Genomic DNA, 15,133 nt, shown 5'->3' on the forward strand with positions numbered 1-15,133 from the left:
TGGCGACGATGAAGAGGAACACGCATCCAGTACCACAACTTCGTTTGGTTTCTTGCGGCATAGGAAAAAATTCCTTGACCCCAGTTCTTTCAGCTTCTCCTCTCGATTCAGACCTGTTTATAAGTGTATCAGTCAGCAAACCCAATTCATTCTTTTCCCACATCTCAATCCTTGAACACTAAAGAAGAAGGAAGAAATAGAGTTATCTGAATTCAGATTTCTTATTTTCTAAACTAAACTGAGAATAATGGAGGTCGAAATCTGAAGGGTCCGTTGTGGGTAGCAAAGGCCTTCTCCCCTCCTTGGCATACAACCTCACAGCCGCTGCAATCAGATCTCCAACCATCGATTCCAGTGACATCATTACCTACACAGCTCCCAAGCTCCCCTATATCGTTACATTCAGCAGCAACTTCGTCAGCCTGGCCGGCATCTCTCTTGAAATTTCCTGTAATTTTCCAGCAGAAAGTAAATCCGGGACAGTCTTTGGCCGGCGAATCTCAACTTCAGTCAGATGGGGTCGCCCGTGAAACGATGCTGCCCTATTCCCCAATTTCTTTCCTCTCCCATTCTCTTCAATCCCTCTTCGGTGACCTTTCTTGGAAGGACTCGGCATTTTTTTTTCTCTCTTCAATTCTGTGTCTATGTATTGGATATCAAACAACGGATCGATCACCTCAAACGGCGGTAATGGTAGAACCTAATGCGGAGGAAGCTGGGAGCTGGGAAGTAGCTTAGACTCTCAAATTCCCCGTTGTTCACAGAGATCATAACTAGAATTATAGAGATGTAGAGACAAAGGGAATAAGGTGAGGGTTTCAGAGGAGGAAGAAGAAGAAGAAGGAGAAGAAGAAGGAGAAGGAGGAGGAGGAGAAGGGACGGTGATGGGGTGGGAGTTTTTTACAATTACCACCCCAAAAAGGACATTTTGGTCCTAAAAAATCCGTGACAATAGCACACTGTCACGACTAACCCCCTCCGTTACGAGTCTGTAATGGTGGGGGTCAGTTAGTTATTAGTATGCAACAGGGGAGGGTAACAATTGTTTCAAAGTTTTGGGGGGGGTAATAATAAATATGAAAGATTTTGGGGTGGTAATTGTAAAAAATCCTATATAAAAATACATATATTTAATCAACTTTACGAAAACATTTAATGTCGAATGAATTATGTAAATTGTGATTGATGATGGATGATTATAGAATTGTAATGTGTGTGCATATTGATGTGAAATAGGTCATAGTCATGGTCGTAAGTTCATGAGGTATGTTGTGTGTGCCCTGATGTGTTTAACAATGCATGTGGTTAGGGAAGTAAACGGATCGGATTCGGCTCGGATAGTGCTATATCCGCATCCGCATCCGATTAGCTTTCGGACGAATTCGGATAGTGCTAAACGGATACAGACACAGATTCGGATCGGATATTTTATCCATTTACATGTAAATATAGCTTTTCGGATAGCTATAGCCTATCCGTATCCGTATCCGTTTAGGTTTCGGACGGATTCGGATAGTACTAAAAGGATACGGACACGGATACGAAAATCGATTTTGACTATTCATTTACATCCCTACATGTGGTGCCTCACTTAGTGGGGGGAAGGAGTGAGTGCACATAGTGGTTATGAAAATTCCTCACTACTTAACAGGAGGGATGAAGTAAGGGAACTTATGGAATTCCTCACCAGTGTAAATATATATATATATATCTATGTATCCTATAAAAATATGTACTCTAGAGTTTTTGTCAAATTTTTTTAAATGACAAAACTACCCCTGAGCTACCTTAAAAGTCGCTAACCTTCGTGCTAAAGCCTAAAGGTCATCTCTCCACGCTGGTTGTATCCTCGTACATCTTGACCACGGGTAGACACCTCTTCTGCTTTAGGTGCATTTTCTGTTTCTCACATCTCATCCTCAATCCTCAACCGTGAGCAGAGACTCAACGAAACTAGCGGCAATTCCATTGATTGCTTTCTCTCTCTCTCGTACCCTCCCTCCTGAAGACACTGCAAATCTGTAGGTTTCAAAATCTTCAGTGTTTCATTGGGAGGGAAACACTCCGAAGCTCGCAGCCATGGCGACCACTAGAGTTCAGAGGATCATGATCCAGCCCATCATAAGTTTTATGAAGCCTTCTCTCTCTCTCTGTCCATTTGTTCTGTTTAAGCTTTTATCCATTCTCCTCTATGTAATTTACTTATGTATTTTCCTTTGCTGCGTGGGTTGATGGGGATGCAAACTTGTTCCTAGAATCTCATCTTCAGATTTCCCCAGAGCGTAAGTCATACTAATGTCCCTCTCCTTTGATGGATTCATTGTGTCAGTTCTCGAAATCGGACGAACTCTTTATTTCTAGATTTTATTGTCCCTGTTCTGTTGATTTCATGCAGAAAGCTCGCATTCAAATTTGGCTTTTTGAGCAGAAGGATTTGTGGATTGAAGGGCATATCATTGTAAGTTACCCCCCCCCCCCCCCACTTTGCTCTTCAATTTTCTGGTTATGTTTTCAGTTCGGCAAGTCCAAACCCCTTATGTTTTGTGTAATTTGGTTGGGTTTACTTACCACTTAAACCTTATGGGTTTCTCTTACTACTAATGATAATTTCAAAAATTCTTCCATGGGTTTCTTAGGAGTAAGGTCCAAGGATTTGACACCGAGCACTGGCTTTGCAAACCTATGAATGGGTTTGCCCTGCTTGGCTGCCATTGTTGGACAAGTGTGTGTCCATCAAACTCGGTTCGGTCTGGTTCAACCCGGTTCACCTTTGTATTGAATAGTTATACATTTTAGTTTGATATTGTCACATGCGATATAAACTTTTTGAGCATTATGTGTCCCTAAGTTTTACTTAAAATGGTAGTCACGACTAGGGTTTGGGCTGGGCACCCTTATCATATGGTCGTCGCATTGGGTATGCCTAGACATGTGATGTCAGGGTACGAATACGAGTACTCACATGTTTGATGTATGCATTGGTGATGAATCTACTTTGTCGATTCCCTCATGTATTACTGCCAGATGTAGGAAGGGATAGACATGTGTCACCGATACCCTGTGCCTGAGGGAACCCTGTCATTGCAAAGTATGATCGCATTCTTTGGTTCATCAATGAGTGAGACTCAAGCGAGTCAAAGCCGGTGTTCTAGGAATACGTGAACACTTTGTGAGTGAAGGAGTTATCCAACACGGTCACCACTGCCCAATTGGGGAACACCAAGATAGAGACTGTCTGTGCATGGTCGGATCAGAATCAGGATCCAGTACTATTTTGGAAATGATTTTGCAAAATCTATTTTACATAAAATGATACATTATTTATAATTATTTGAACAAAGTGTTTTATCAAGTTTTGTGGGACCCGATCAGATGCACAGACGCTCGTATATGGACACGTACTATGGATTGGGGTTTGGCAGTACATGTGTACATGCCCTAGATTCCATAATGATGGTGTTGATTAGTGGGGGGGTTGTATATGATAAATAGTTATCATATAGGGAGTTATTTGAAATTTGCTATTTTAATTGGCTCTTTATTTAATTAATGGATTTGGTGCTAATTGTAGTTATCCATTAATAATTAAATAAAGAATCTAATTAAAACTTTCTCTATTAGATTCTGCTTCTTCACCTTTAGAGCACTCTGAGTTTAAACAGAACTGCCAGACTGAGAGAGAGAGAGTCAGACTCTCACTAGGGCTCTATTAAATCTATCTAGGATTTAATTAAACCCTATTATTATAAATAGGGGACCAACATACAAGAGGGAGCAGTAGCTCTCCACGTTTTTGGATCAGACACTCTCTCTCCTACATTTTTGGTTTCTCTCTCTCCCTCTTGTGATCTCTCTTCTTCTTCTTGCTTCTCTCATCTGTGTTTGAGAGTTAAGGTTTGTGAAACCCTAGATCTGTGCTGAGGAGTTTGAGGGCATCTGGGACTAGCGTATAAAACCTTGGTAGCACCATTGGAGGTTCAGATCTGTTTGCTTGGAGCGCTCGCTGGAGGAAGAACCACTGTCTATTGGAGGAGTAACACTTGAGGCTCACCAGGTTAGCAGTTCTTTATTAATTCCTTCTGTTCATTGATTATTAATATTTATGGGCTGCGAAAGAAACTCGAATCGACCTTTTCCACTGCGCATTCAAGTTAGGGATGGATCCCCCTTGCCATGTGATGGACTAGGGATGAGTTTCTTCGTCCCTACTGTGATAATAAATTTTATGGGACACATGAGGGAAGGAGAAACCCTAACAGGGATGCACCAGGGTTCCCATGGGCGACCATGGGAAGCCCTAAAAATTAAAATGGGGCACCCATGGGACACCATGGGTTAACCCAGGGCGTGCAAAACCCTAAGGATAAATATCTTGGTCTCCCTAGGGAACCATGCTTTGATCCCTAGACCGTTGTTTGGCAAACAGTGTGGTATCAGAGCCACCTTTCCCACCCATGAAAATTAGATAATTAATAGTTTAATGTAATTATCATGAGTGGGATGCAAGTTGGCATATGGGTGGTTAGAATATGGTTGTTGTAACAACCTTCCCATGTGCACATGGGTAGTTACAAGGTTGTTAGTGTAACAACCTACCGATGTGATGATGGATTTGGTTTGTTTTATTTATTCCAATTATTGAAGCATGTATCCAATTAGGTTGTGATTACTAATTTTTAATTTTAAAATTTTTTAATCATATTCTATATGTGGGGGGGGGGGGGGGGGAGCGCACGCGTCCAAGCCTCTGCGCACGCCCTCCCCCATAAATCTACTCTTGTGCGCATCCCCTTGCAGGCTACTGCCTGCGGGCAGCAAGCTTGAGGGCTGCGAGCCTGCTGGCTGCTATCCGTGGGCTTTAGCCTACGGGCAGCAGGCTTGCGGCCTGTAGCCCAAGGCTGCTATCCGTGGGCCTTGTGCCTATGGGCTGCGCAGGGAGTGCCTGCAGCCTACGCATGTGGGCTGCATGCACCCCCCTTGTTTTTCCTCCAGTTTAATAATAAAAATAAAAAATAAAAATATTTTGTTTTTCAAAACAAAATTTTATTATTTTGTTTTATTTTTTGGAGGATGATGATGGGTGAAGAGATTCCCTCTTTACCCATTTGCAATTAAAATGCGATTTTAATTTTATGGGCTTGGATACATGTTATCACATGCGATGTGGTGGTTCAATAATTGAAGGAATCCATGTTTTAATTTTTGGTTTACTTGCTTTAATGCCCTTGCATGGAATTATATTATGATGTGATTATGGGAATGGCATTCTAATAAATGGATGGATTGTTTATGTATGTGATACATGGGGCTATGGGTGGATGTGATTTTTCTCTCTCTTTCTCTCTCTCCCCCTATCTTTTTTATAAACAAATGTACTCCACCCCATGGGCAGCCCAAATGGTGGGTTGGTTTCGCCATGCGGGGTTTCTTTATTATTATGGACAGGAAAGTGTATGGAATTTTTCCTAGGTTTCCATTGTAATTTTAGAGGAGTTAGGACTCCCAGGGCATGTTGATGGTAATCTACATGTGGTGCTCAAAGCTTATGGAGATGCAAGTCACCTACTTTGAAGAGGTAATCGGGCGGAGGAGATGATCAAGGCGTGGCATCCATGGCATGATAAATGCATCCAAAGTTATTAGTTTTATTTTTATTGGGAGGGTTCTTTAATTGCTTCTGATAAAAATGCCACCATCCCATAATCACTTTTAATTAATGTTGATTAATTATGTTGTTTAAATCTATCCATGTATGTGAGAGTTACTTAATCCCTCTTTATTCACAATACATGTATGATATGGACTAGTCTTAATCGGTAGACATGTCCATGGCCTCCTATTAAAGATAAATGTAGAAAGTGTGTGACATGACCCCGCATAACCCGACAGGACATTGCCAGGACCTCTGTCACACATTTATCTATATTTACCTCTATCTAGATACGTTAGGGTATGGATAGTGAGAGGGCACTGCGACAGTGGGCCATCTTTCATGATTCCATGAGTTTAACTAATGCAATAGGTAAGTACATGACTTGGGTGTATGTCAGCCGACAGGATCTGGACATGACACCCAGGTGGCCAAAAATATTGGAAGCCCATGAGGCAAACAGCTTAGTCCACACTTCCATGGTGTGTATAATGACTCCCGACAGGGTAAGTTATGCATGCAAGGGTTGTAGGTATCCAATTCATCTTTTGGGTTATGAGGGAAACCCAAATCATGAAAGACCATTGATGTGTGTGTGCTCAATTTATTATTTTCAATGGTCATTAATTAGCATATGGTTATTTACTTGTGCATGTGTAGATTAATATACAATGGTTGCCGTTAATTCCAACCTGTTAACACTCATTAGCAAATACAAACTTAATGGTACACACTATGTCGATTGGTACGGAGCATTAAGTTGCTCTGATTCTGAAGGATGTATACGAGTTCTAGATGAACAAGTTCCTCCTCAACCCGACCGAACGATTTTGAGGCAAATGAAGAGATGCAAGAGTTCCTCATGAGGGATTCCAAGGCATCACTCTATATCCTAGGATCGTTGGAAAAGTCAGTTGTAGACTCAGTCAAGGATATAAGCACTGCTGGGGGTAAAATGGATAAGCTTACTGAATTGTTCAACAGGCAGTTGACACACGCACATTCTGATGTGGTGAGTCAAATTCATAACTCCAAGATGTCCCAGGGGACTCCAGTGATGGATCATGTAATGAAAATGATCAATCTGTTTGAAAAACTAGAATCCATGGGGACTGATTTCAGCTTACGATACAAGACTGATGTGATCTTAGCGTCACTCACTTCTGCCTATGCATCTTTTAGGATGTCCTACAAGATGTCCGAGAAGGAGATGGAGTTCACCGAGCTTACTAATGCACTGGTAGAGGCTGAAGCGTCCTTGAAAAAGGACAAGGCTGAGGTCAATACAACTGAGGCAAAACCTTCTTCAAATGGGAAGAAGAAGAAAAAGGGAAGTAAGGGCAAGACCCTGAAAGCCAAGGGTGGGAAGTCTGGCAATAAAGGCAAAGGCAAGTGCTTCTTGGTTGGTGGATAGTGGATCCACTGTTCACATTTGCAATGATTTACAGGGGTTCAAGGAGACAAGGAACCTGGAAAGAAATGAAGTGCGTCTTCGGATGGGCACTGGAGCTGAGACCATGGCGTTGGCTGTAGGAACTTTTATTTTAAATTTTAGTTCTTCTAGTTTAGTTTTAAAGGATTGCTATTATGTACCCTCTTTTAAGAGGAAGATAATTTCAGTTTCAAAACTTGTTTTGGACGGATATAGTTTTTCCTTTAATTCTAAATTGATTATTCATTTTAATAATTCCTTTGTGGTATCCGGATATATACAAAGTGGTTTGTATTTTCTAGATTGCCCAATTAGAACGAATGTTGTTTCAAATGTTGATTTGAAACGGAAAGCAGCTCTAGTGAACTCAACATATCTGTGGCATCTAAGATTGGGTCATAGAAATGTGGACCGAATCAGTAGATTGGTGAGGGATGGGCCCTTAGAGAGTCTGAGGGTGGAACCATTCCCCACCTGTGAGTCATGCCTTCAGGGCAAAATGACCAAGAAACCCTTTAGCAATAAAGGTGCTAGAGCCACAGATCTGTTGGAGTTGATACACACTGACGTGTGTTGACCCATAAACATATAAGCAAGATATGGGTATGAGTACTTTATCACGTTCACTGATGATTACTCTAGATATGGTTACATATACTTGATGCGTAGGAAATCGAAAGCCATTGATAAATTCAAAGAATTCCAAGCCGAGGTTAAAATACAGCTCGATAAACGCATCAAGTCCTTACGATCAGATCGTGGAGGGGAGTATCTATCGAATGAGTTTAAAGAACATCTCATATCCCAAGGGATAGTTAGTCAGCTAACTAATCCAGGCACACCACAACAAAATGGTGTATCCGAACGACGCAATCGAACCCTATTGGATATGGTCAGGACGATGCTCACTTATAGTGAGCTGCCTCTTTCTTTCTGGGGGTACGCTTTAGAGACGACGATATATATCTTGAATAGGGTTCCATCTAAGTATGTAGCCAAGATACCCTTTGAGTTGTGGAAGGGGCGAAAGCCCAGTATTCAACACCTTAGGGTATGGGGTTGCAAAGCACATGTGCGAAAGCAATAGACAGACAAGTTGGAATCTAGGACTTCGAGATGCTATTTCTTAGGCTACCCCAAAGGCACGATAGGCTATTATTTCTATGACCCAGTTGACCAAAAGGTCATTATAAGTAAACATGTCACATTTTTGGAGGAAGAAATGATGACCCAGAGGTCCGAACCAGTAGTCATAAAAGAGCTATCAGATGGCTCAGAAACATCACTTCTAGAAGTGAGACCAACTGACATACCCGCTGAAATACCAACACCTGAGGAACCTCGACGCAGTGGGAGGACTATTAGACCACCCATCAGGCTAACTCTTCTAATCGAAGAGAAAACTGTGGAAGAGTTCCACATGGTATCGGTTGAATTGGATGATGTTCCAATGACATACTTTGAGGCTCTAAAGGATGTTGATGCCACTAGGTGGCTGGAGGCAATGTGCTCCGAAATTGATTCGATGCATTCCAACAAGGTCTGGACTCTAGTCGATCCACCACTTGGCGTCAAGCCAATGGATGCAAATGGATCTTCAAGAGGAAGAAGGGCGCAGATGGAAAGGTCGAAAGATTCAAAGTGAGACTGGTAGCAAAGGGCTATACCCAGAAAGAGGGTATAGACTATGAGGAAACCTTTTCACCAGTAGTGATGATAAAATCCATCAGGATTTTATTGGCTATCGCAGCACACTTTGATTATGAGATCTGGCAGATGGATGTGCAGATTGCATTTCCAAATGGATTCCTTCTAGAGGAAATCTACATGGAACAGCCAGAGGGGTTCTCTTCCTTGGAGGAAGAAAGAAAGGTGTGCAAATTGCAGAGGTCCATTTATGGGCTGAAGCAGACTTCCAGGAGCTGGAACATCAGGTTTGATCAATCAATCAAATCTTTTGGTTTTGATCAAAACATGGATGAACCATGCGTTTACAAGAAGATCAGTGGGAGGGCAGTATGTTTTCTTGTTTTATACGTAGATGGCATATTACTGATTGGTAACGATGTAGGATTCCTTTCATCAGTAAAACAGTGGTTATCCACAACATTTTTGATGAAAGACCTTGGTGAAGCTAGCTATATCCTTGGGATCAAACTTGTAAGAGATCGCCAGAAAAGGATGCTAGGCTTGTCACAGGCTACCTATATAGACAAAGTCCTGGCCAGATTTAGTATGGAGAACTCCAAGAGGGGAAGTGTTTCCTTCAGACATGGAGTCAGTCTTTCCAGATCTCAATGTCCTTAGTCTCAGACAGACATTGAAGAGATGAAGAGGATTCCCTATGCCTTAGCAGTAGGGAGTCTTATGTACGCTATGTTGTGTACGAGGCCGGCCCTATGCCTCAGCAGTAGGTATGGTAAGTCGTTATCAATCTAACCCTAGACGCGAGCATTGGAGTACTGTCAAGAATATCCTCAAGTACCTGAGAAGGACTAAGGAATATTTCTTGGTTTTTGGATCTGATCAGTTGTTAGTATTGGGATACACAGATTCGGATTTTCAAACTGACAAGGATGATAGAAAATCCACGTCTGGGATGGTATATCTAATGGGTGGAGATGCCATTGTATGACGGAGTGCGAAGCAAAAGTCTACAGCCAATTCTACTACCGAAGCAGAATACCTTGCAGCTTGTGATGCAGCAAAAGAAGGTGTTTAGCTGAGGAAATTCCTATCAGATTTGGAGGTAGTCCCTGATATTGTCAAGGGCCCTATTCCCCTGTTATGTGACAACAGAGGGGCCATTGCACAAGCTAAGGAGCCTAGGGTTCATCAGAGGAACAAGCACGTTCAGCGGAAGTATCACCTCATCAGAGAGATTATCCAGCAGGTGACGTGAGTATCTCCAAAGTGGACACAACTGAAAATGTGTCTGATGCCATGACAAAGGGTTTGTCACCAGGTGTGTTTGAGAAACACATGGAAGGCATGGGTTTACAATGTATGGGGAATTGGCTTTGATGTACAAGTGGGAGATTGTTGGACAAGTATGTGTCCATCAAACCCGGTTCGGTCCAGTTCAACCCGGTTCACCTTTGTATTGAACATTTATACATTTTAGTTTGATATTGTCACATGTGATATAAACTTTTTGAGCATTATGTGTCCCTAAGTTTTACTTAAAATGGTAGTCACGACTAGGGTTTGGGCTAGGCACCCTTATCATATGGTCGTCGCATTGGGTATGCCTAGACATGTGATGTCAGGGTACGAATGTGAGTGCTCACATGTTTGATGTATGCATTGGCGAAGAATCTACTTTGTCGATTCCCTCATGTAATACTGTCAGATGTAGGAAGGGATAGACATGTGTCACCAACACCCTGTGTGTGAGGGAACCCTGTCATTGCAAAGTATGATCGCATTCTTTGGTTCATCAATGAGTGAGACTCAAGCGAGTCAAAGCTGGTGTTCTGGGAATGCGTGAACACTTTGTGAGTGAAGGAGTTATCCAACACGGTCACCATTGCTCAATTGGGGAACACCAAGATAGAGACTGTCTGTGCATGGTCGGATCAGAATCTGGATCCAGTACTATTTTGGAAATGATTTTGCAAAATCTATTTTACATAAAATGATACATTATTTATAATTATTTGAACAAAGTGTTTTATCAAGTTTTGCGGGACCCGATCAGATGCACAGACGTTCGTATATGGATACGTACTATGGATTGGGGTTTGGCAGTACATGTGTACATGCCCTAGATTCCATAATGATGGTGTTGATTAGTGGGGGGGTTGTATATGATAAATAGTTATCATATAGGGAGTTATTTGGAATTTGCTATTTTAATTGGCTCTTTATTTAATTAATGGATTTGGTGCTAATTGTAATTATCCATTAATAATTAAATAAAGAATCTAATTAAAACTTTCCCCATTAGATTCTGCTTCTTCACCTTTGGAGCACTCTAAGTTTAAATAGAACTGCCAGACTGAGAGAGAAAGAGTCAGACTCTCACTAGGGCTCTATTAAATCTATCTAGGATTTAATTAAACCCTATTATTATAAATAGGGGACCAACACGCAAGAGGGAGCAGTAGCTCTCCACGTTTTTGGAGCAGACACTCTCTCTCTTTAGTTTTTGGTTTCTCCCTCTCCCTCTTGTGATCTCTCTTCTTCTTCTTGCTTCTCTCACCTGTGTTTGAGAGTTAGGGTTTGTGAAACCCTAGATTTGTGCTGAGGAGTTTGAGGGCATCTGGGACTGGCGTATAGAACCTTGGTAGCACCATTGGAGGTTTAGATCTGTTTGCTTGAAGCGCTCGCTGGAGGAAGAACCACTGTCTATTGGAGGAGCAACACTTGAGGCTCACCAGGTTAGCAGTTCTTTATTAATTCCTTCTGTTCATAGATTATTAATATTTATGGGCTACGAAAGAAACTCGAATCGACCTTTTCCGCTGCACATTCGAGTTAGGGATGGATCCCCCTTGCCATGTGATGGACTAGGGATGAGTTTCTTCGTCCCTACTGTGATAATAAATTTTATGGGACACATGAGGGAAGGAGAAACCCTAACAGGGATGCACCAGGGTTCTCATGGTCGACCATGGGAAGCCCTAAAAATTAAAATGGGGCACCCATGGGACACCATGGGCTAACCCAGGGCGTGCAAAACCCTAAGGATAAATATCTTGGTCTCCCTAGGGAACCATGGTTTGATCCCTGGACCGTTGTTTGGCCAACAGCCATTTTTGGTACGTATTGCGGTTTTCATTTATATAACTACAATGAATAAAATGTAACGTTCATTTAAGAAAAAGGAGGGTGATGTGAATTTGTATTTTAGCTGCAAAATACACAGGATTTGGCTTAATCAACTCATAAGTTTACCGGTATTAATGCATTGTAGTCTACCCTAACCGAGAATTTCTGTTAATATGCTGATTGCAAATACTAATCAAAACTCAAGTGAAGGTTTGGAGCTTATTGGAGGAGTGATGTAGTTCGGCTGCCTAGAACCAGCAACGGGTGTAGGGATTTTTCCCTACACCAGCATTAGAGTAGGAGTAGATAGGTCCATATTCTACTTCGTTTTATCTTTTGGTACTTCTTCCTCGGAAATTCTGTTGTAGAACATGTTAATGTGGATTTGCTGATTTCTTTTTCCCTTTCTTTTAAATGCACTCTATTCCGTTCTCTGATATGTTCCTTGAAGATGGTAGTCGCATAAAAGTGTATGGGTGTTTCCATTTATAACACTGTGTCTGCCTCTCGAGATGAGCAGGGTTGGATATTAAACCCTTCGGTTTCACTCTATTTTTTGATCAATTCTAATCCCTTGTATTTTTCCACTTATACTGGAGAACCTCCAAAATGGGACTTGTATCTCTGATGTCTTCTCCCGCTCGGCCGCTAATTCTGATTTATTTGGTACAATGTTTTGGAATTATGGAAAGAAATTACGAGGTGTGTAGCATAGAGGAAGCCCAAATCTTCTATCACCAATAGATGGAAGCTGCCTTCCCAATTGCAAATTTATTTTCAGAAGACAAATCATCACTTTTGTATATAGTTTTTGTTATTTATGTAACAATTTAACTGAAGAAGTGAGGAAGCTCACACCTGTTTGAAGTAATGCGCCAGAGTTAATTTACTGCTGAATGGGCTTCTTGGAATGATACTTCTTATTCTGTAAATACTGTTTAAGTATAGTTTCCTATACTTCTTATTTTATTACCATGGTTGTTTCTTTATACTACTTAGTATGTAACCTTGTTTTTTTTGTTTTTGTTTTTCTGTGCAGAATTAGAGTTAAGCTTTACTACTTCCCCAATGGCGGGAAACCCATCATGGATCACCCTATTTCTCACCATTCTTTAGAAAATCAAATGTCTCTAATCCAGAAAAATACATCTGAATAGTTGAGATGTCTTCATTTAATACATCCACTGCCATGACGTTTGAAACAACCTTGATTTTGTCAATGACTCCACCTGTAACTCAGAGATATTATTCTGAAAAAACGTGTTGTTCTGTTTCCCCAAGATACCAAAACACCTCTAAAAGAGGAGGTACCACTCTGGAATCTCTTTTGAAACATATCGCCCATTACCTGTTTCCCCAATTTTGTAATTTCAGGACTAAACATCTAGAGCCGTTTCGTGAGTGCTTTTGTTATACAGAGTGTCCCTTAGAGTTCTACAGAATGGAGTTCTAAAGGGAGAAGTGACATGAAAGGGGTATAGAGATCACCTATCCCTATGCCCCAATATTGAGGATTTTGGGTTTAGTACTCTTTTCCTTGTATGATGGGTACTTAGTTTGATATGCAACATGCATCTTGTTCTATTCTCCAAGTTTTTTAGCATTGGGGATTTTAAAGACTGATTCTTTGGCTATCTAGCATCCAAATTTGGTATCTCTTAACATGTTGGCCCATGTTCACATTTGGGGAAAACCATGCCTGCACAATATGGATTCGAATTGTATTGACCTGTATTGAATGTTCTGCTACACTCTCTCTCATTCGCTTATCCATGTCTCTCTTACTCCCTCCTCTTGCTAGAGCTTCTCTCCTCTTATCACTCAATCCCTTCTCAGAAGATATCAAAGAAAGGTAACATAGTTGGTTACATGATAGGTTTGATTTATTTGTTGATTTTTATTTCGACTAGATTTCAAGTGCTACCGTTTTGAATTTTGCAGGGAAGAAACCCAAAGGAGTGAGATGCTATGTACCATAAAAGAATTTGGTTGCATACATGCTTTTTTTTATTACCCTTTAGAGGTACGTTTCAAAAAATTTATACTGAATGGGAAAGTTTATTTCTTTACTGTTTTTTTTTTTTTTAATCCTTTTTACCAAATTTTAAAACTACGACCATTGAAATCTGCCATAACAGGGCAATGGAAAACGGAATGAGTTTATGCATAAACATGAGCTTATGTCACTGTTGAAGAAAGTGGGATTTTACTTGTGCCAATTGTGTATGACAATTTGTTCTTGATTATTATGGGTATTAGCCAACTTAATTTTAATTTTCTTTTTTTCTCTTCCCAAGTGTATCTGCGAATTTGTTCTTGATCAACACTGTCATTAGCTGCCTCTGTATCTTTCCCAGTTCTACCAAAAAGGGCTAGCACCTCAGTGACATATTCACATATTGTTGTATGAGCTATGTGACCTCAAGGGTTGGTGTGAAAGTGTGAGAACTTCAAAATCTCGGACAGGAACTCGGACGGATCCAGCGTCATGCTTCCGTCCGTAGATCCGTCCAATGTATTCTGGTGACTGGCTCAAACGGAACCAGGGATGGACTCATCCTGTGTTAAACTTGCCCCAGACTGAGTGGAATTTTGCCTGAAGGACAGGAGCTTGTGACCAATCACCCAAACATATTGTGGAGTATCACCCCTGTGGTTAAATTCAGTGGAGAACCTCCAAGGATGTCATCCAGTACCTGTGAGAAGATGGGTTGCAGACCCATGTAGCTACTCAATCCACAGTCGGATGTACAGCTTCAACTCTAGGTAATCTCTCCCCCACCCAAATACATGGGGGCCATACCTGTTCAGATGTGTATTTGATCTTGGATGGGGTATTGGCGGAGTGCCCAAGTGTTAGACTTAACCCCTGTGCAAGCCCAAGGCAAATACAACAGAGTTTCATTCTCTGGGCGATGCACTGGGCAATTGACCCAAATGCCCAGTGAAATACCCAGAGTGTCTGAAACTGGTATTTTGGATTCCAGACACCTGGGAACCATGCAAACAGCCTGTGGACATCCCCTAAAGGTAGATGGGAATTTTAGAAACCATTGCCCACCCCTAGAATGAAGTGGACCCCACCAATGCAGCTGGAATGGCTCTGAAAGTACTAAAAAATGCATTCTTGGAAGGAGGGACCCATGGCCAAACAAACCTTAAGAGGTTTAAAACTATAAATAGGAGGGGCCAGCCCTCCCATTTCGTTTTCCTGCCTCTAGTGAAATAGAAAGAAAGAAAGAGAGGGAGAAGGAAGAAAAAGAGAAGGAAAGGGAAGG

General features: G+C 41.4%; 1 long non-coding RNA gene across 1 annotated transcript; it reads left to right on the forward strand.

Moving 5' to 3' along the window:
• Positions 1 to 32: 32 nt before the first annotated feature.
• LOC122672716 lies at positions 33 to 6,905 on the forward strand. Its single transcript, XR_006334465.1, has 3 exons — positions 33 to 115; positions 989 to 991; positions 6,895 to 6,905. It is a non-coding gene; the product is annotated as an uncharacterized LOC122672716 (long non-coding RNA).
• The last annotated feature ends 8,228 nt before the right edge of the window (positions 6,906 to 15,133 follow it).

This window comes from Telopea speciosissima, chromosome 8 (assembly GCF_018873765.1).
Source record: "Telopea speciosissima isolate NSW1024214 ecotype Mountain lineage chromosome 8, Tspe_v1, whole genome shotgun sequence".
NCBI lineage: Eukaryota > Viridiplantae > Streptophyta > Magnoliopsida > Proteales > Proteaceae > Telopea > Telopea speciosissima.